Genomic DNA, 21,422 nt, shown 5'->3' with positions numbered 1-21,422 from the left:
AAATAATTACTTTGAATGTAAATGGACTAAACACTCCAATCAAAAAACATAGGGTATCAGAATGGATTAAAAAAAAAAATCTATATGCTCTCTACAAAAGACTCATTTTAGACCTAAAGACACCTTCAGATTGAAAGTGAGGGGATGGAGAAACATTTATCATGCAAATGATGTGAAAAGAAAGCCAGAGTAGCAATACTTATAATGGACAAATGAGACTTTAAAACAGACTGTAAAAAGAAACAAAGAAGGGCATTATATAATCAAAAAGGGGACAATCCAACAAGAAAATATAATAATTATAAATATTTATGCATCCAACAAAGGAGCATCCAAATATATAAAACAATTAATAACAAATATAAAGGAACTAATTGATAATAACACAAAATAATAGTAGGGGACTTCAACAACCCACTTACATCAATGGACAGATCATCTAAACAGTTAATAAACAAGAAAACAATGGCTTTGAATGGCACACTGTACCAGATGGACTTAACAGATATATTCAGAACATTCCATCCTAAAATAGCAGAATGCACATTCTTCTCAAGTGCACATGGAACATTCTTCATAATAGATCACATACTGGGTCACAAATCAGGCTTCAACAAATACAAAAAGGTTGAAATCATACCATGGACCTTTTCTGACCACAATGCTATGAATCTAGAAGGCAACCACCAGAAAAATTTGGAAAGACCACAAATACATAAAGGTTAAAAACCATGCTACTAAACAATGAATGGATCAACTAGTAAATCAAAGAAGAAATTTAAAAAAATACATAGAAACAATTGAAAATGAAAACATAACAGTCCAAAACCTTTGGGATTCAGCAAAAGTGGCCCTAAGAGAGAAGTATACAGGAATACAGGCCTACCTTAAGAAGCAAGAAAAAATCTCAAATATACAACCTAACCTTATACCTAGGGGAGCAAGAAAAAGAACAATAAATGAAGCCCAAAGCCAGCAGAAGGAAGATAATAATAAATTAGAGCAAAAAAAAAAAAAAAAAAAAAAAAAAATACAAACTAAAAAACCAATAGAACAGATCAATGAATCCAGGAGCTGACTGTTTGAAAATATTAATGAAATTGATAAACCTCTAGTCAGACTTAACAAAAAGAAAAGAGAAAGGACCCAAATAAATAAAATCACAAATGAGAGAGCAGAAATAACAACCAATGCCACAGAAATATGAACAATTATGAGAACAATTATGAAAAACTATATGCCAACAAATTGGACAACCTGGAAGAAATGGATAAGTTCCTACAAACATATAAACTATCAAAACTGAAACAGGAAGAAATTTGAACACACTGATAACCTGCAAAGAAATTGAATCAGTAATCAAAACACTCCCAATAAACAAAAGTCCAGGGCCAGATGGCTCCACAAGGTAGAAGTAGCAAATTCTACCCAACAGTTACTACCCATTCTTCTCAAACTATTCCAAAAAATGGAAAAGGAAGAAAAACTTCCAAATTCATTCTATGAGGCCAGAATTATCAAAACCAGACAAATACTCCACTAAAAAAGAGAATCACAGGCTAATATCTCTGATGAACATGGATCCAAAAATTCTCAATAAAATACTAGGAAACTGAATTCAACAATACATTTAAAAATCATTCACCACGATCAAGTGGGATTTATTCCCAGGATGCAAGGATGTTTCAATATTCAAAAATCAATCAACATGATACACCATGTTAATAAAAGAAAGGATAAGAACCGCATGATCATTTCAATAGACACAAAAAAAGCATTTGACAAAGTACAACATCTATTCATGATAAAAATCCTCAACAAAGTAGGTTTAGAGGGAATATAAGGCAACATAATAAAGGCCATATATAAGAAACCTACAGCTAATATCATCCTCAAAGGGGAAGAAACTGACAGCTTTTCCTCTACAGCCAGGAAAAAGACAGGTATGTCTACTCTCATCACTGTTAAACATAGTATGGAAATCCTAGTCACAGCAATCAGACAACAAAAAGAAATAAAAGACATCCAAAATGGTAAGGAAGAAGTCAAACTTTCACTATTTGCAGATGATGTGGTACTCTATATAGAAAACCCAAAATTCTCCACCAAAAAACTGCTAGAATTGATACATGAATTCAGAAGTCACAGGATACAAAATCAACATACAGAAATCAGTTGCATCTCTACACACCAATAATAAAGCAGCAGAAAGAGAAATTAAGGAATCAATCCCATTTACAATTGCACCAAAAACAATCACACACCTAGGAATAAACCTAACCAAAGAGGTTAAAGACCTATACTCTGAAATCTATAAAACACTGATCAAAGAAATTGAAGATGACAGAAAGAAATGGAAAGACATTCCACACTCATGCACTGGAAGAACAAATATTGTTAAAATATCCACACTACCCAAAGCAATGTACACATTTAATGCAATCCCTATCAAAATACCAATAGCATTTTCCACAGAGCTAAAACAAACAATCCTAAAGTTTGTATGGAACCACAAAAGACCACGAATATCCAAAGCAACCTCAAAAGAAAAAAAGAAAAGTAAAGCTGGAGGCATAACAATTCCAGACTTCAAGTTATATTACAAAGCTGTAGTGATCAAAAGGTATGGTACTGGCACAAAAATAAACACATAGATCAATACAACAGAATAGAAAACCCAGGAGTAAAACTACAACTGCATGGCCAATTAATCTTTAATGAAGCAGGAAAGAATATACAATGGGAAAGACAGTCTCTTCAACAAATGATGTTGGGAAAACCAGATGGCCACATGCAAGAGAATGAAGCTGGCCCACTTTCTTACACCACACACAAAAATAAATTCAAAATGGATGAAAGACCTAAATGTGAGACAGGAAACCATGAAAATCCTAGAAGAAAACACACACAATAACTCCTTTGACATCAGTCATAGCAACTTTTTTGTAGATATGTCTCCTGAGGCAAGGGAAACAAAACCAAAAATAAACTATTGGGACTTCATGAAAATAAAAAGCTTCTGCACAGCAAAGGAAACAATCAACAAAACTGAAAGGCAACCTACGGAATGGGAGAAGACATTTGCAAATGACATATTTGATACAGGGTTAGTATCCAAAATATATAAAGAATTTACACAACTCAACACCCCAAAACTGAATAATCCAATTAAAAATGGGCAGAAGAAATGAATAGACATTTTTTTTCCAAAGAAGACATACAGATGGCCAATAGACACATGAAAAGATGCTCAACATTACTGATCATCAGGGAAATACAAATCAAAATTACAATGAGATATCACCTCACATCTGTCAGAATGGCTAAAATCAATAACACAAGAAAAAAGAGGTGTTGGCAAGGATGTGGAGAAAGGAGAACTGTCTTGTGCTGTTGGTGGGGATGCAAACTGGTCCTCAAAAAGTTAAATATAGAACTAACCTATGATCCAGCAGTTGCACAAATAGGTATTTACCCAAAGAATACATAAATACTAAATCAAAGGGATACATGCACCCTGATGTTATTGTTGTTGTTTTTACATTTTTTGCAAATCTCTTTAATGGTTGGTTTAATTGGCACCCTGATGTCTATAGCAACATTATCTACAATAGCTAAATCATGGAGATAGACCAAGTGCCCATCCACTGACGAGTGGATAAAGAAGATGTGGTATATATACACAATGGAATATTACTCAGCCATAAAAAAGAATGAAATCTTGCCATTTGCAATGACAGGGATGGAACTGGAGGGTATTATGCTAAGTGAACTAAATCAGTCAGAGAAAGACAAATACCATATGATTTCACTCATTTGTGCAATTTAAGAAACAAAACAAACAAGCAAAGGGGAAAAAAATAGAGAAGGAGCAAACCAAGAAACAGACTTTTTTTGTTTGTTTGTTTGTTTGTGGTTTTTTTGTTTTTTTTTTTTTAGAAATAGACCTATTGAGAACAAACTGATTGTTAACAGAGGGGAAGTGGGTGGGGAATAGGTAAAATAGGTGATAGGGATTAAGGAGTGCACTTGTTGTGATAAGAGTATAGAAGTTCCTCAAAAAATTAAAAATAGAGTTACCATAAAATTTAGTAATTCCACTTCTGGGTATCTAGCTGAAGAAAACGAAAACACTAATTCAAAAAGATTTATGTACCCCTATGTTCACTGCCGTGTTATTTACAAGAGCCAAGATGTGGAAATCTAAGTGTCTACTGACAGATGAATGGACTAAGAAGATGTGATATTATGTATATACACAATGGAATGCCACTCAGTCATAAACAAGAATGAAATCTTACCATTTGCAACAACATGCATGGACCTTGAGGATACTAAATTAAGTGAAATACGTCAGAGAAAGACAAATACTGCATGATTTCACTTATATGTGGAATCTAAAAAACAAAAGAAACAAAATAAAACCCAGACACACAGATAAAGAGAACAGATTGGTAGTTGCCACAGGGGAAGGCTGTTGGGAGGGGGCAGCAAAATGGGTGAAGGTGATTAAGTACAAACTTCTAGGTATAAAATAAGTCATGAGGATGTAAGGTACAGCATGAGGAATATAGGCAATGAGGAATATAGGCAGTAACACTGCATTAACTTTGCAGGATGGCAAATGGTAACTAGACTTATTATGGTGACATTTCACAATGTATACAAATGTCAAATCACTATGTTATACATCTGAAACTAATATAGCACTTTATGTCAATTATACCTCAATAAATTTTTAAAAAGGGGTGCCTGGGTGGCTCAGTTGGTTAAGCGTCTGCCTTCGGCTCAGGTCATGATTCCCAGGTCCTGGGATTGAATCCCGTGTTGGGCTCTCTGCTCAGCATGAAGTCAGCTTCTCCCTCTGCCCCTCACCCCATTTGTGCTTGCTCGCTCTCACTCTCTCAAATAAATAAATAAAATCTTTAAGAATAAATAAATAAATTTTTAAAAAGTTCTCATCACAAGAAAAAAATCTAACAATGTGGTGATGAATGTTAATTAAATTCATTGTAGTGATCATTTGGCAATGGACGCATCTGAAACTAATATAATGTTATCTATCAACCATATCTCAACTTTAAAAAAAAAGGGTGTCAGCATATTTTCCTCACCATACATATTTCTTTTTTAAACAGGTTTAAATTGAGATATAACTAGTATGTAAAAAAAGACTAGATGTAATTAATGTAAACAATTTGATGACTTTGGACATAAACACCCACAAACCATCACCGCAGTCAAGATAATAAACATATCTATCATCTCGAAAATTTTCTCATGCTCCTTTTGTTGTTGTTGTTTTCTGGGGGTTTTATTTTGTTTTGTGGTAAGAACACTTAACATGAAATCTACCCTCTTAACAATTTTTTAAAGTGTGAAGTACAGAATTGTTAACTATAGCCACCATGTTGGACAGCAGATCTCTAGAACTTAGTCATTTCACAAAACCAAAACTTTACATACATCCAACTTCCCACTTCCCGTTGCCCCTCCGTCCCAGGCACCCCCCACCCCGTGCTACTCTCCACTTCTAAAAGTTTGATTATTTTAGATACTTCATATAAGTGGACTCATGTGATATTTTTCCCAATAAAATATTTTTTAAATTATAAATCACTTTAAAATTGAAGTTTATGAGTCCCAAACCCAAACCTGGACATTTAGGTAAGCCAGTCAACTTTAAACAAAGTTAAAATTAAAACAGAGGTGTTATTTCCAAGAAAAATCCACATGGCCAAAGCAAAAATCTTCTGACTAAAGATGCAAATATGAAAACCGAAAAGAAATAGGCTTAACAGAGCAAAAATGAAGTCAGATCTGCCTATCCTGTAGCTCACTCACAATACAGTTTTCATCCATAGCCTCAAAGAAATTCTAATGTGTTTTGACATATTTATCTGCGGGAGACTCTGCCACTGCATTAGCATTCTTCAAATTATTTTTACATTTAAATTGATTTCAATTACATGGACATTTCAAAACATTAATATTCATTTGAGATATTTCTGATATCTTCTCAGTGTGCTAAACTTTTTTTGCCACTGGTTCATAATTAACCCACTCCACATGTAACTGTTGAAGAACAACCCTATGAAATTCTGATTAGTAGAAGAGCCTTTTTGCATATGCTCGAAGTTCCTAAATTATAAACATTCCATTGACAAAGAGTTCACACATACAAACTATGTCACCAAGATTTCACTTTCAGATTTCCCTCTCCCATTGTCTAAGAATAAGTAACTTGGATGAGAGAAAACCTCAAGCAATGAACACATTCATTCAGTTATTATAAGAAGGAAGGAGGCATTTGACTGGTCCTTTGGGGATTTGGGGGAAGGGAATAAAGACTCTGGGGGTGGGGGGGGAGACAATAAACTGACCCCTTTGTGTAGACCCTAAAAGACTCAGTGTGAACAGAATGGATGTCCTATGGAAACTTAATAGAAAAACTACACCGATTGGGGCAAATAGAGGCAGCATGGACAATTTCAGAAGCCATAGGCAAAGGGAACCATGGGCATTTAACAGAGAGAAATTGACAGAATTTGTGGATTGGAGTCATGGAATTACTAACGTTTGAAATAATGCCTTCTAAATCTCACTGGGCAGAGAAACCTACATGTTATCTGGGCTACATGAGAATTAAATGAAATAATATATAAAATACTTGGCACTTAGAAGGCATTTAAAAAGCAGTAGTCGCAACTATTATATTATCTTATTTAGGCTTCGCAATTTATCTAAACTTGAATTCAACAAAAGATTTGGGGCTGCATTCCCCAAGAGTACTAGGCAGCAGTGCAAGATTAGGCAACACTGCCCCCTCGTGGTTTACTTTGTCCTCCGGAAAGCCCAACCTCATTAGCAGACACTGACACGAATGTAAGGCTGCATTCCTGCATTTGATTGAGGTCCAATGATCCAGGGGAAAGAAGGTGTACATTCCAATTGGAATGAGATCTTGTATGAAAGCCTGGAAGTTTCTGTAAAATTGTATTAGACAGGAGAGAACTCTTTAAACCAGGGAAAAGTGCACCAAGTTGAGAATGGTCCAGATGGCGCAGCACGTAGAGATTTTTAGAAGAACCAGTAGTTCCAGGGGAAGGTCTGACCAGGCTTCATCGTCCCTTGACCTGGCCTGCCGAAAGTTCCGTCCTCTGGGAAATAGAAAGGTGCAATATTAGAAGAAGTCAGCATCAACTGGGATGTAAGAGCTTTAGAGTTGTAAATAGCAAGGTAAGGTGATTTCCTGGCTAGTGGAAAAAAAATTAGTAAGTCAGTGGGGTAAAGGAGACGGACAGCAGCACAAACAGGTTCTGTGAGTGGCACAGAGGTGGGCACATCAGAGGATCTCAGCGCGAGCACAGGCAGAGGTTACAGCTGGCCCAGCTGGTCCAGCAACAACAGGAGTTGAGAGATTGCTGCTCTGGAGGCAGAACTTTTCAGAATTGTCCTTGCTCATCCTGAGCCAGGGATGCTAGAGGAAATGCCAAGGAGATCAAAAGGAGTCTTTCATTAAGGCTTTGTCGTGGAACAGTCACTGTCCAGGTTACAGTTTAAATCCATTTAATAGATGTGGATACTGAAATTCAGAAGCTTGATCAAATTCACACAAGCACAAAGATGAGGACATGGATCTATGTGATATTAATTTATCTTTTATCTATACCAATCTGCCTCCTTTTAAAAAAATCTCGGGTACCAAGAGATGTGTATTTCTCTGCTCCTTTCAATTTTAAACTTTCTTATTTTACATTACACTTAGTTACATATGTTTCTTCCAATCATTTTCTGGAGTAGGCAGGGTATAAATATTACATAAAAGCAATGAATGATATGTCTATGGGAAAATGTGTTACAAGTACCGAACAACAACTGGCCTATATACTACAACATTTTCGTGACTTGAGATCAGAATATATTGTGGTCGGTCAGAGGATCTTTTTATAATCTACCAACAGGTCCCATTAAAATAATTGTAAATAAGTAATACTCTATACGTCAAACTACTTTGAAAAGACTATTCTGAAAAGTTCTATTATCTGACCTTGATGGATATCTTCCAGTACATAGTGAATTTAAAAATTTATATGTATTTTAAAGATATCTAGGGGTGGGAGGATGGGTTAGCCTGGTGATGGGTATTGAGGAGGGCACGTTCTGCATGGAGCACTGGGTGTTATGCACAAACAATGAATCATGGAACACTATATCTAAAACTAATGATGTAATGTATGGGGATTAACATAACAATTAAAAAAATTTAAAAAAAAAAGATATCTGATGTGACAAAGTTATACTCCTAGAATTATATATTACCTTCTTTCAGAGATTTTTGATCTGAACTTCCAGTGAGACAGAAATAAACAGAATTGAAAATAATGGTTCAGTCACTAAGATAATTGTTAGTATACTTAATGTAAAAGAGGATTTTTCCATAACAACATAAAAAAGGCCAATAATTCAGGTTCTTTAGGAGAAAAGAGGCCAATAAATGTTTTCTAGTTTTTCCGTAGGATGGCAGCATGGACAATAATAGATTTAAATTAGTTAGGCGGGGATCCATTAAATTATAGCTCTGGATACTATACTATTTATACATCGCCTACCAGTGTGAGTTTGATTTCTGGATAAATAGAAAAGTTTTCATTTAATTATTTACTCAAAGAGGTTAATTTTTTCTCTAACCATTCCCCTTTGGAAAGTAAAGGCAGTCCTCAGATAATTTACATTTGACTCCTGAATTTCCCTCACATGTCTGTGTGGAGCAACACGCTTGGTTCAGTGGAGTTTGACTTCCAGCCCACGAACCACACCCCACAGAGGAGCTTCCATCTGATAGCTACCATGTTCCTCTCAGTATAGACAAGAGGCACTTAAAACCCTGAGAAAAATGTGAAACAGGAGAAGATGGGTATAAGAGCTGTCATGATCTTGTCATTCTAGTATTTCAAGCAGAAAGAGGATTAATACAAGAGGTTAGGTGCTTTCCAAACTGTCAGACACGCCAGAGGAATAGAGAGGTCAGGAAATTCGGCCACTAGCATTCACTACCTCTCAGGACTTGAAAGTGTACAGTACCCGCGAGTGCTGCTAGTGATCAGAGCTGCCTCTAGCACTGAAGTGAGTCAGTCACAGGGTAATATTAGAGGCCCCTGACCTCACATCAGCTGAAGCCTGCGTATCTGACCATGATTGCCAAGAGGAGTCATAATGGCTTTCTGGTTCTCTCTCACCTTCCAAATCTCATACAAATGCGGCTGATCAGAAAAATCTGTGCTTTACCTGTGAGGGGCTGGAAGTTCTCAGGCAGTGTCCAGACTTATAGTCACTAGAAGGACTTCGGCAGAAAAAGACTCTAGGGTCCTCTAAGAAACACTTATTGTTAGGGAAAAGGAATCTGAATTGGTGACCCAGGCTTATTCAGGGAGGCTTCGTTCTGGCACAACGTGTAGCTGAGGTTGGCTGTTCATTTTAGCCAATTCGGGCCACACTCTGGAAACAATAGCTGAGCATGTGACTATGAACCAGAAAGATGCAACTGTAAGAGACAATACGGAGCACCCCTGACTGAAGGAGTGAGGTTAAGCTCCATCAGAGAACCCGTGCAAGGAACTGGACCAACAAAGCATAAGCACAGCAGTGAGCTCTGCCAAACCAATTGACGAGAGAAACGCTGTCCACCGGCTACAGAACAAATGGAAGCAGACAAATGAGTCCCACTAGTGAATCAGCCAATTTTCCAATTTCCTCTTGGTGAAGCAATTATAAGCAAGATCTGCCCCTCTGAGTAATCTTCTAGAGTCACGGAGCAATTCAGAAGAGAGGGGAAGAAAGGTTCTAGACATCTTGCTATTTTGGAAATTATGAAATTGAATTGGTTTTAATTTAAATTTTTTTTTAAGTTTCCAGATAAACATGGTGAATTAATGCATTTATAGAGCCTTGCTGTCTTCTAAAAGCCTAGTGTACTGTATTTTTTTTTTTTAATAAAGGCATAAAGATGCATGGGCAAAGAGTTTTTGGAAAAGAGACAAAGACCACACAATTTTGGAAGCTAGAAAGCAATTGGATGAGTGGTAAATTACTTGGCAAATCTGAGAAAGCTGAATTCTAAGCCAGCAGTAGGAAAAGCTGAGAAACGAACCAATATATGCTACAGAATCCCCCAAAGACCCAAGATTTAGTGGACCAAGTACCTCTGGAAGACCCAGGGGTAAAAGTGATGATAAAAACTGCAGGATCATTTGAAAGTCATTTCTGAAAAACATACAGACCTCTTGGACCCTCACCAGACTTGTCAAGCTGGACAGCCATTCCTTGTTCTCCCTGGCAAACTCGAAGTTACTCTGCAGAGAGTGAAACTGAGGTTGTCTCTACTAAAGGGCCATGAGGTAGAGTTGCAGGAAGAGGTACCATAATAAAAACAGGGGATTTAAATGCAAGTTCCCAAACTGAATGTTGAGATGTCAGCATTCTCCGGTCCCACAATCTCCCCCTGAATCTAGCTCTCAGAATGCCAGGTGTAAAGACTACACCTCCAGGCAGGAGGTCAAAAGCACCTTTTCTGGGCAATCTTGCAAGTCTAAGAGAAAGCCTTGAAAATACTCTCCTAAAGGATTTCCCAAAGAAACATTCTAGTCAATTTATTCTACTCTGAAGTCTACAGTCCATGCACCCCCACACAAGCACACAGTTTCCAAAGAGGATTTTTTTGTTGCCCTCTTCTTAAATATGAATGGCCAATAAAGATATTTGACGTAAGCATCCAAATGACAGAAAGTGGTCAAACCAAACACCCATAAAAGCAACCTGAGGAAAAACAAGACTACGCTGGAGAAAGAATAATAAAATTAAAAATAGCATTAATTTTCTCAGAGGAAAAAAAGTTATTACATCAACCAATCAAAAAAAGAACGAAACCTTAATTAAGGTAATACTAACTGCTATAATAGAGACAACACCTTGGCATCTCAATAGCTTAACATCATAGATATTTATTTCTCACTTATATAGAGTCCAATTAGTAATGATATAGGGGAAGGGCTCTGTTCCACATAATTACTCCAGGCTCCTGGCTCCCTCCCCATTTGTGACTTCTCCATCCCTTTTGTCCTTAGAGTTCTATCTACTCATGTGACAAATGATGAAAGAAATGGCAAAGCAAACATACTTCGTTCCTAACTCTTTGTCTTAGAAGAATATACGCTATTGTTGTTCACTTTCCAATAGCATGATGCAAGGGGAGATCAGAAATGCAGTCCCTGACTGAGCAGTCACTTCCTATCAGCAACTTTATTTCAAGGGATGAATACAAGTCTATATTGGATAGCTGACTGCCTGCGCCACACTACTGGGGGAAGAGGGAGAAAAGAAACCATTCAGAAAACAAAACCCAAAAAAAATAGCTCTTGGAAAGTAAAAGTGTAACAGCAGTTATTAAATATACATTGTAAGAGTTGGAAGATACAGTTGAGAAAATACGAAAAAAAAATTGAGAAAACCTGGCAGAAAGCATAGCAAAAGGGGAAAAGGATGGAAAATAGGACAGAAACATTAAAAAAAAAAAAAAAATAGAAGTCAACCCATAGAATCTAATATCAAAAGGTATTCCAGAAAGGAAAATATAGGGAAAAGAGGGGGAAAAATAATAACCAAATAAACAATTCAGGACAAATTCACAGAACTGTGAAAAATGAATCAACAGATTGAAAAATTTTATCAAAGGACTGACATAAGAGATAAAATAGACTCACGCCAAGATGTTTCAGATCACCGGGGACAACAAAAAGATTTGAAATGTTCTAAGAGCAAAAAAAAAATCATAGTTCCCACAGTGATCAAAAATTAGAGTGGCACTAGACTTCTCAATACTAAAATGGCAGCTGGAAGAGAGGGCAGCAGTTACAGAGAAGCACTCAGCCTCGAATTCTGCACCCAGCCAAACAGGCAACTGAGAGAGATGGCATGATGATAAAGATGGTGTCACACAGGCAAGGCCTCCAAAGTTTACCTGTCATGAAACCTTCTTTCAGGATGCTACTAGAAGTTGTGTTCCACCAAAACAAGGAACGAACTGAGGAAAGGAGTAATGGAGAGCTAGGACAGGATCCAATCTGAGAGAAAAATAAAGAAAATCCACAGAATGACGGAGAACAGAAATTTCAAGACAGTTCCGGCATCAGGCCTAGATTTCAACCAATCTCCACAGGAGCAGAGAGGCGTGTTATTAAACAGGTGACATTCACAGCATACCTGGAATACTGGCCTGACGGCGAGGGAGTATTTCAGGAGTGGCAGGCAAAGTTGGAGATGCAGTAAAAGTAGTAATAGCAGCAGGAGCAGTGCTAGGATTACAAAAGAAATGAATTTTTTTAGAGATTTTATTTATTTATTTGAGAGGGAGACAGAGACAGAGTGCACATGAGCGGCGGGGGGGGGGGGGGGCAGAGGGAAAAGCAGACCCCCCGCTGAGCAGAGAGCCTGCCGTGGGGCTCCTTCCAGGGACTCCCAGATCATGACCTGAGCTGAAGGCAGACACTTAACCGACTGAGCCACCCAGGTGCCCCAACAGAAATGAATTTAACTTAAACCTGGCTAAAGGAAAAGAATAAATTAAAGAGCATAAGAGTGTGTATGAGTTACTAGTCATATATGATTGAGTAGTCAGGTAAAATTGCAGGTTCTGTAAAATGTCTAGCTCTGCCTTAAAGCATAGAGGTTGTTTTCATTTTTCACATTCCATGCCATTGCACTTTTCAGGAACCCATCCCTGAAAGCAGAAGAGGGCCTATGCGGCCACTATGGAGAGACACACATATTTTCTTTCCAGGGGTGGCCTAGGTTTTACCTTCTCACAATGGTTGCCTTTAATATGCACCATTAGTTGAAATCATTTGGTGGCTTCTGTAAAAACATTGGCAACAATTTCAAACTTTTATTAAAATTTTGATGTTTTAAAGTTTAAATTATGTCCTTTGAGGAAAGGTATTGGCAATTCTCCGTGCATGTTCTGCAAAATAAAATTAATCTTTAATAATTAAGAACAAGAAAGGCAACTTGGAACTCTGCAAAAGTAGGAGACTTACCTATCCATCTGGTACAATTTGTGCCAGCCATGGCAATTAGTACAGATTTAATACTTAAAAGAAAATTCCTATAAGTAAAAAAAAAAAAATAAGCCATATTACCCTGACCTGGATTACTAAATTTTAGAAATCATCTTTGATATTCATACCATAGCAGGACTTATGTGAGTGGAAAATATAAACCCTATCTTGTTTAAGCCAGGTTTTTTTTTTCTTATATATACATCTTCACTCCATCTCTAACTATTAAAGACATCAAAATACACTCCCACCCACCTCCACACCAAAAATTGCAAGTTTGGATCAGATAATAGTGTGAGGTACTGGTTAGGATGAAGGTTCAGCAGGGTTTCTCAAAAGGGAACTTGTGAATCACATACCTAAGAACTGTGTGGGCTATTTGCTAAAAATGCAAATTCCTGGGCCCTGCCACAGAACAACTGATTCAAAATCTCTATGGTAGATCTGAAAATCTGATTTTTTTTTTTTTAATTTACCAATATGCCCTGTGATTTTCATGCAGCTGAAATTTAAAGATGCATTGCTTTAGGATGTGGGATACAAAGGTCAGATCACTATAGAAGTCATAGTGCCACAGACTCCAAGCAAAGTCAAGGGACCCTCATTCTCAGACACAGAAGCAGGATCAGGTTCCTTCGGAAGCCACAGAGTCACTAAAACTGGAGAATAAGGAAGCTAGCCTTGAAGATACAGTTTGCAAGGGCTGAGCTCAACATAAATAAGGTTCTTCCTAATTTTCTGCAGAAGTAGAGGCTTGTGATTGCAGACATTCTTGCATCTGCATTATTATTTTATTACTTTCATGACACTAATTTTCTAAATTTTGTTTTTAAATAAAGAATTGAGATAAAGCAATGTGGGCTGTGTGTTTTGGTGTCTTTAACTGTTAGGATTGAGTATAGCTGCCTATATAGGAAATAACCCCGGCTTAAGCAAGATAGGAGTTTTATTTTCGTCTCATGTAAGAGCTGATAAAGCAGGTCCATAATTTCTTCAGGGGCCCATGCTTCTTCCAGGTCTCTGCTCTACCATCCTAATAGTCTGGATGCTTGTGCTTATGTTTATATTATGGATGCCGGGCCTCTAGGCATCGTGTCCTGTTCCAAGCAGCAGGAAGGAATAATGGCAGAAATGTGCATATCAACCAAATCGGCCTCCTTTTTAAGGTGCTTTCCCAAAATCCCTACAAAACAACTTCCAGCTACCCTTCATCAGCCAGTTTCCATTGGCTATGCAAAAAAGCTTGTGAAATGTAGTTTTGGCTGGGCATATTGCAACCTCCAGCGAAACTGAGGTTCCACTGCACAAAGAGAGGAGGAGAATGGATATGGAGTAGGTACCCGGAAGTCTAAATTCTGTCCTGTACTTAATATTTGGCTATATGAAATTCACCCATCTTCCCTAGGCCTCAGTTTTCTCATTTGTAAAACAGAAACTGACACTTTTCATGATTGTTAAAACATTTAAAGATAACATATGTAAAAATCTTGACACACAGTAGGGATTTAATAAATGATAACCCCCAAAGAAGCTCTAACTTCTACAATATATTTGTGTGCTTACTGAACACTGTTGTTGAAAGGTTAATTATCTGATCACGTACAATGTCATCAAATACCAAACTACATCACACTGCCTTGCCAGGGCAACTAAACTACTTCGTTCTATCTCGTTTCATTATCTCCGTCCTACCCTCTGGAGAAGTACCAATTCGGAGTTAACACACTCTCCCAAGGTTAGTCAACTGCTGAAGAAAACTAAGTATCTAGGAATAATGGAAAAGATGAATAATAAAGAAATCCACACAGCGTGTGTGATATACGATCCACATCCATATAACCCTTTACTCTCCACGGAAGAAATGGCCTCATTAACCCAATAGACAGCTTGTCTTAAAGACATACCACTTTCCTTTTTAAAAACTGCAAGTCCAGTCATGTTTCTACCAGGAGACTACAGGATCTAAGCATTTCTATTCTACTATTATTCCTTTCTCGACTTGTTTTTTTGTAGATCAAAAAATATGACCACAAAGTCCTCCCATCCCAGGAAGCATGCCCCTTTGCAATGTGATTTATTAATTCTTCTATCAAGAGTTAGTCTATTCCTCTACCTCTTGAATCTAGGCCGGTCTTGAACTTGCTTTGACCAATAGAAGGTGGCAAAGTGACATAATGCAACTTACAAGACTACATAGGCCTTAATAGGCTTTATGGCTCTGGCTTCACCCACTCGGAGCCCTGTTCTGAGGCTGCCATGTAATAAGAAAGCAGGTCTGGTCTATGGGGAGCCAACACAGGTGCCCTGGAGGACAGCCAGCACCAACAGCCAGACACGTGAGTTAGACCGTCTCAGACCTTCTAGCCCAGGCTGAATGCAACTCTGAGTGAGCGAGCCCAGAAGAAATCAGCAGAGGAACCACCCAGCCAACAAACCAAATGGTGAGAAGTAATAAATTGTTGTTATTGTAAGTCATTAAGCTTTAAAGGAATTTGTTATACAGCAATATAAACTGAAATATTATCATCTCGAGAAGAAATACAGTGAAGCTTTTATTTCCTTTCCAGTGATCTTTACACTGTGAAAAGAAACCTAATACAGTCCTAGCACATGGTGGGTGCTTAATAATTACTGGCAGAATGAATGAATGAATGAGTCATGGCAAACTCCCTTTAACTCAATAAAGATCTACAGTCTGTAATCTGCTCATCATTAAATCTCCACCAGAATCAAGATCAGAGCACCATCTATGGGTCAACAGATAACTGTGAAGAGGCAAAGCAGGGAAGAGTTCACACTCCCTTCATTTTAATGTGAAATTTAATAATTTGGTAACACTTCAGAGTGAGCCATATGCTTGTCTTAGAGAAGAAAATCATTATATAGATGCACTGGGTGTCTTTTTTTTCCCCCCTCTTCTCTCTCTTTTATAGTAGGAGCAGCTTCAATATATAATGGTTTCCCCTATTTTATTGTTATTTAAAAACCTACCCCCAAACCAAATTCACCCTTTATGAACTCAGACTGTAGTATCAGATGAGATTATTTATAACTTTTCCTAATTTTAGATTAGGAAATAGTTAATATTAGAAATCCCCAGGAATTTACATGGCTCAAAGTAAATGCTTTAGAAATATCTTACTGAGAATTGCTTTTAATTGCCACAATGGAAGATCAGTAAGCTACCCTTTGAAATTTTTCCAGTCGAAAATCACTGTGCCTATGTTCTATGATGTAGAACTTCAGTGCATCAATTGCCCATCTGAGTGTTGGAGTAAACCCAAATTGCCTTGCTAGGAAAATCTTGGCCTTTTGCACAAAATCTCATCAGGCACATATCCATGGAAGATCATATGGCCTTTGAATCAGATATATGTGCTGTTGGAGGAGAAGATTCTCCCCTTACTGCTAATCTTTATGCAGCGAGCAGAAATGAGAGGGGCACCCAGCAGTACCTCACCTCCACAAGCCATTTGGTTCCTTTTAGTTGGCATTTATAGACCTAATTCCCAGCTTGAATAAGCAGTCAGGGATCCCTTTATGAAAACTGGCTTCCTCTGTGGTTAGGGGTCCCCTTTTCTTCTAACTGTTTTTGTTTGTTTTTCTTCTTCTGTGGTCATCGGCTTCTTGTGACAGGGGAATCCTTGTGGTATAGGAGTTCCTTGTAATACAGGGAAGGTTGTGGTTAGGGTACCTTGTAACACAGCAGGACTCTGGACAGACATAACTTGTTACCAAGAGGGATTTGGGCCAGAGGTGACATAGGGTGAGCCCAGACACCCTCAGAAGAATAGAGGTGATGTGGTCCTCATTAATGCTTAAATGACACAGGAGATATCAGTTGACTTTGAAGTATATACAGAATTTGTGCACTTAAAATTATTACCAGGAAATATAATCCAAACTCTCTTTTATTTCTTATCCAAAAGTGTGTGAGTATGTGTGTTTATGTATGTATATATTTACGTATGTATGTATGTGAGGGGAACTGACAGAGAGAGAGAGAGGAAGGGAGGGAGGGAGGGAGAGAGGCAGGAGACACAGAGAGACAGAGAGATAGTGAGACAGAAAGAATACTACTACTATACTCTTCCTGGAGATTTGCCTGAAGGCTATGCCATACTTCCATTCCTCTAAATATTCTAAAATATATTCCCAGATCAGCCAGACCATAAGAGGAAAGGAACGTGTATTTCATGATTTTAACCATCACATAATTTCCTTCATTTGAGCAACCATTATTTTTAGTTAGGACTTTCTTACCTGGTCTTCGTATGTGTGTTTCCATACCCCTCTGATGCATTCTCTACATGCCAATCAGGCTGTTCCTTGGAAACTGCAAATCCTATCTTGTCACATGTCTGCTTAAAACCTTCTGTGACTTCCTACTGGACTTTACACTAAAGACAAAATCTTTAACATTCCCCTTTGGGCTACATATGACCTCATCCTTACTTCCCTCTTCAGTTTCTTTCTAGGTCACTTGGCCCCCGTCACTAACCTGATGGAATTATGAAGAAGGAGGTCCAGCAAATAATGTTTCTCTTCCCTCTACAAGTTCTAAACCAATTGCTTAGGCAAAAGAACAAGATAAAGGAGAGACTTATTACATTGGTATTGAAGAATATAGCCTTTAAATGAAGGGAATTTCTGAAGGCTACACCTGAGAATTAGGTTTCCCCTTCCAGGTACAGGCAGTACTGAATGACTTTCCTCATGCCTGCAGGCAGAGCCTCAGTTGCTAAGTTTAAGTCCTGGCTACAGTTTAGAAGAGCCTAGGTTATGCTGCAGTACCAAATGATTCCCAAGTCTCATTGGCTTGAAGCCACAAAGGCACATTTCTTGCTCATTTACTATGTCCGTCGTAGGGCAGCTGAGACTCTGTTCTATATTCTCGTTCTGTCTCTGGGACCCAGACTGAAGAACAACCACTATCTCAAAATTTGCTCGTTGCCACTGCAGAAAGATAAGACAGGGCCCTGAAAGTTTCTCTTTCTGGCAGTCACATGTTCTGCTCCAAAAGTGAATCATACCACTTTCAATCTCAACCCAGGGGTCAGAACTAATAAAATGGCCCTACCAGGAAATTTAGCCCAGAGAAGAAGAATGGATGTTGGTAAGCAAAAACTATTTCCATGGCCAAGAGCAACTGTGGACAGGTGCTCTCCACAGGCATGCTGGCCTCCTAAGAGACAGGGACGTGGAAGGTGCTAGGTTCCACATACCAAAAGTTGCCAACTCAGAATTTCATGGAGATGGGTAAGACTTCTTTAGGAGATATCTTTCTCATGGAAACCAGATAAATAGGGAAGAGGTATTCCCCCTTTGAAGACCAACTGTGAAAATTTGAGGTTTGAGCTCAATTGGGGTTAAAAATTAAGCACAATTTGAGTTAGGCGTTCTTCTAAGAATGTGGGCAGCCTCACGTGGAGAAATACATTAAGTAGAGCATGCCAATTATGTAGGAGGCTCCCAACAAATGGTATAACCAAAGTGGATTCCAGAAATTACAATATAGAATCATTAATCCTCAAGGAACAAAGAGAGAAAGTTGTTTTTGCAACTCAATTTTTACAAGGTTTTTTCCATAATTTCCCAAAAGGGAGGTTCTGGGACAACTAGCAGTTCAGTATCATGGTATTTTCCTTGACATGCTTTAACTGAAATACTACATGCATACAGAATGGGCTCAGTGCCCGCGTGGCTGAGGGCATGGAGGAATTCTTCCCCAAAGGCTGATCCAGAAGGATCACCTCTGGGTCCCTGAAGAGGACCTGGCCAATCGGGGGGGTCCCACCCCTGTTCCTTATACACTGTGAAAGAAGCTCAGACATGCTTTTAACTGAAATACCACATGCCTACAGAAAAGTATACAAGTCATAAAGGCCTGATATGTTTTCACAAAATGAACACATCTGGGTAACTAAGCACATTATATTACCTCAGAGCCCCTCTCCCCTCCTTGTGTTTCCTTTCAGTCAGTAAAATAGCATGTGTCCATACACTACACTATAGAGAGCAATTATGCTGTTGGGGAGAAGAGTGGGCATGAAAGGGTAGGTGAGGAGGAAATTTCACATTTGCCATGTGCTGTTTTAATTTTGCCTATCAAGAATATAACTATATATTACCTCTGAAATAAAACAATTTACACCCTTCCATCTTAACCCAGTGATTCCCCTTGATGATCCTGTATTGCCATGTTCCATTCACGTACAGTGATTATGAGCACAGACTCTGAAGCAATATAGAAATGAGCTGATGTCATGTCTTACCAATCAGGAGCAGCTTCTGGGCCTCGGTCAAGTTACTCAAATTCCCAAAGCCTGAGTCCCATCATCTAAAAAAATCATGATAATAATAACAAATTCGTAAAGGATTAAATGAGATAGCATTTGTTAAGTAATTAATATAGTACCTGAAACATACTAAGGGTTCTCTACATTGTACCTATTTTATTCTATGGAATAAAAATGTCGGGTAACTGGCCTTTGGAGATTGAAGAATATACTTTAAGTCATTAAATTAAAAATACAGTTATTCTCTTTTTACTTGGAATAGTTGAAGATAACGAGTGGTATTTACCATTCACAGTGTCTGAGAAACACAGAGCTAGCTAATGGTATCTTAGAAATCATCAGATTCATTGATTTGCTTGTTTACACAAATGAATAAACTGAAACCAAAACAGTCAATGATTTGTTTTTACTCCACCATCTGCTCCAAAAAAAGTAAAAAACCTGATTTCAATTTCTCTGACTTCCAGTCCAGTGCTTTCCCTACTATGCCATGATCCATTCACTCAGCCATACCTTAGTAGAGCTAACAGTTATTGAGTGTCTCATAAGTATATTGCCAGTACAATTCAGACTAAAATGGCTATCCCAGGAAAAGGTGGAAAAACACTTTCTATTAGATCAGGCTGACTTCCATTTATTCCATCAGCAGCATCTGTGCTTACTGGAAGGGACTTCAAGGAGACTACCTATGTATTAGAAGATAGCTAATATGTGGTATTAAAAATTAATTCCATTTCTGAATATACTGAACAAGAGGGGATCTTATCAGCCAACTGCTACTGAGTCCTCTGCTGTCCTGGTTGCTTATATTTATGCTAATTAAAATCAACCCAAAGGGCTGCAGAAATCTTTCATTCTTCTCTCTCCCTCATACACATCCTATCTAGGAAAAGGGATTGAGCCTAAAATTAGAGAGTTGTGAATTCAACTTGAGTGGAAAAGTGTAAGGAGACAAGCTAGGGCTTGAGGAAGAAGGGAGCAGGTGTCATGGAAGAATTTCCTAAAGTATTGCTGGCTTTGTTTTGGGGGTGGGGGCTTGTGATTCAATTGAGAAAAGAGCTTCAAACTTGGGCTTGAATCTTGACTTCTTGGTGTTGAATCTTACTGTTCATTCTGTGGCCTTGTCTTAGTCCCTTCTTTTGCTTGGCATTCATTTCCTCATCCCTAGAGCATCTTTTACAATTGATCTCTGAAACTGTAATATAATTGTCGGCAGCTATGAAAGAATTTCAAACTGTTTAAAATATGAAGAAAGCGCTAATGTTTCAGTCACTCAACATACTATACAGCTAAATCAGTCTCATAATTATTATTTCTATTATTCTTTTTTAAACCTTATTGACAAATCAGGAAAACCTTAAAACTTTTTTTATTCCTTTAAAAATATCTAAGGGGTGCCTGGGTAGCTCAGTCGGTTGAGCATTTGATCTTGATTTTGGTTAGGTCGTGATGTCAGGGTCCTGGGATCAGGCCCTATGTCGGGCTCCCCGCTCAGCAGGGAATCTGCTTGAGATTCTCTCTCTGCCCCTTCCCTGGCTCTCTCTCTCTCTCTCCCGCTCTCCCCCTCTTGCTTTCTCTAAAATAAATAAATAAATAAAATCTTAAAAATAGTTAAGATTGGGAACAGCACATTTCCTGTATTTTCTTTTAATAAATAGGAATACTTTGATCAGCAAAGAGGATGCCTAGACATGCATATGTTGGCAGATCAAAGAAAGATTAATATTTAATACATTGAAATGAACATAAAGGAGTAGAAAAACAAAATTTTTCTTAACCAGAAAATGTATGTATTTTATCAAATGACCATATACTTTATGTTCTTTCAAAAGCATAACACATAGCATCAATAATTCCAAGTACTTATTTTGTTAACGGCATATTCTTGAAAATAAGTAATATCACCCTATCACCTTCTGTACAGCACTTCAAAGAGATGTATTCCTTACGTATGTGTTCACAGTACTGACTCTCAAAAGTGAAGCACATAAGAATCAATCTCAAAACAAAC

At 37.9% G+C, this 21,422-nt stretch overlaps 1 long non-coding RNA gene across 1 annotated transcript in view; it reads right to left on the bottom strand.

Moving 5' to 3' along the window:
• LOC116633758 overlaps positions 1-21,422 on the bottom strand; it is a 193,683-nt gene that overhangs the window by 137,248 nt on the left and 35,013 nt on the right. Inside the window, exon 4 of the long non-coding RNA XR_004299777.1 lies at positions 19,388-19,452. This is a non-coding gene — a long non-coding RNA (uncharacterized LOC116633758). The remainder of the gene's footprint in view (positions 1-19,387; positions 19,453-21,422) is intronic.

The sequence above is a fragment of the Phoca vitulina genome, unplaced genomic scaffold, assembly GCF_004348235.1.
Source record: "Phoca vitulina isolate PV1807 unplaced genomic scaffold, GSC_HSeal_1.0 scaffold8, whole genome shotgun sequence".
Lineage (NCBI taxonomy): Eukaryota > Metazoa > Chordata > Mammalia > Carnivora > Phocidae > Phoca > Phoca vitulina.
The sequence above is the reverse complement of the archived record's forward strand: the minus strand, read 5'-3'. Positions and strand labels throughout refer to the sequence as shown.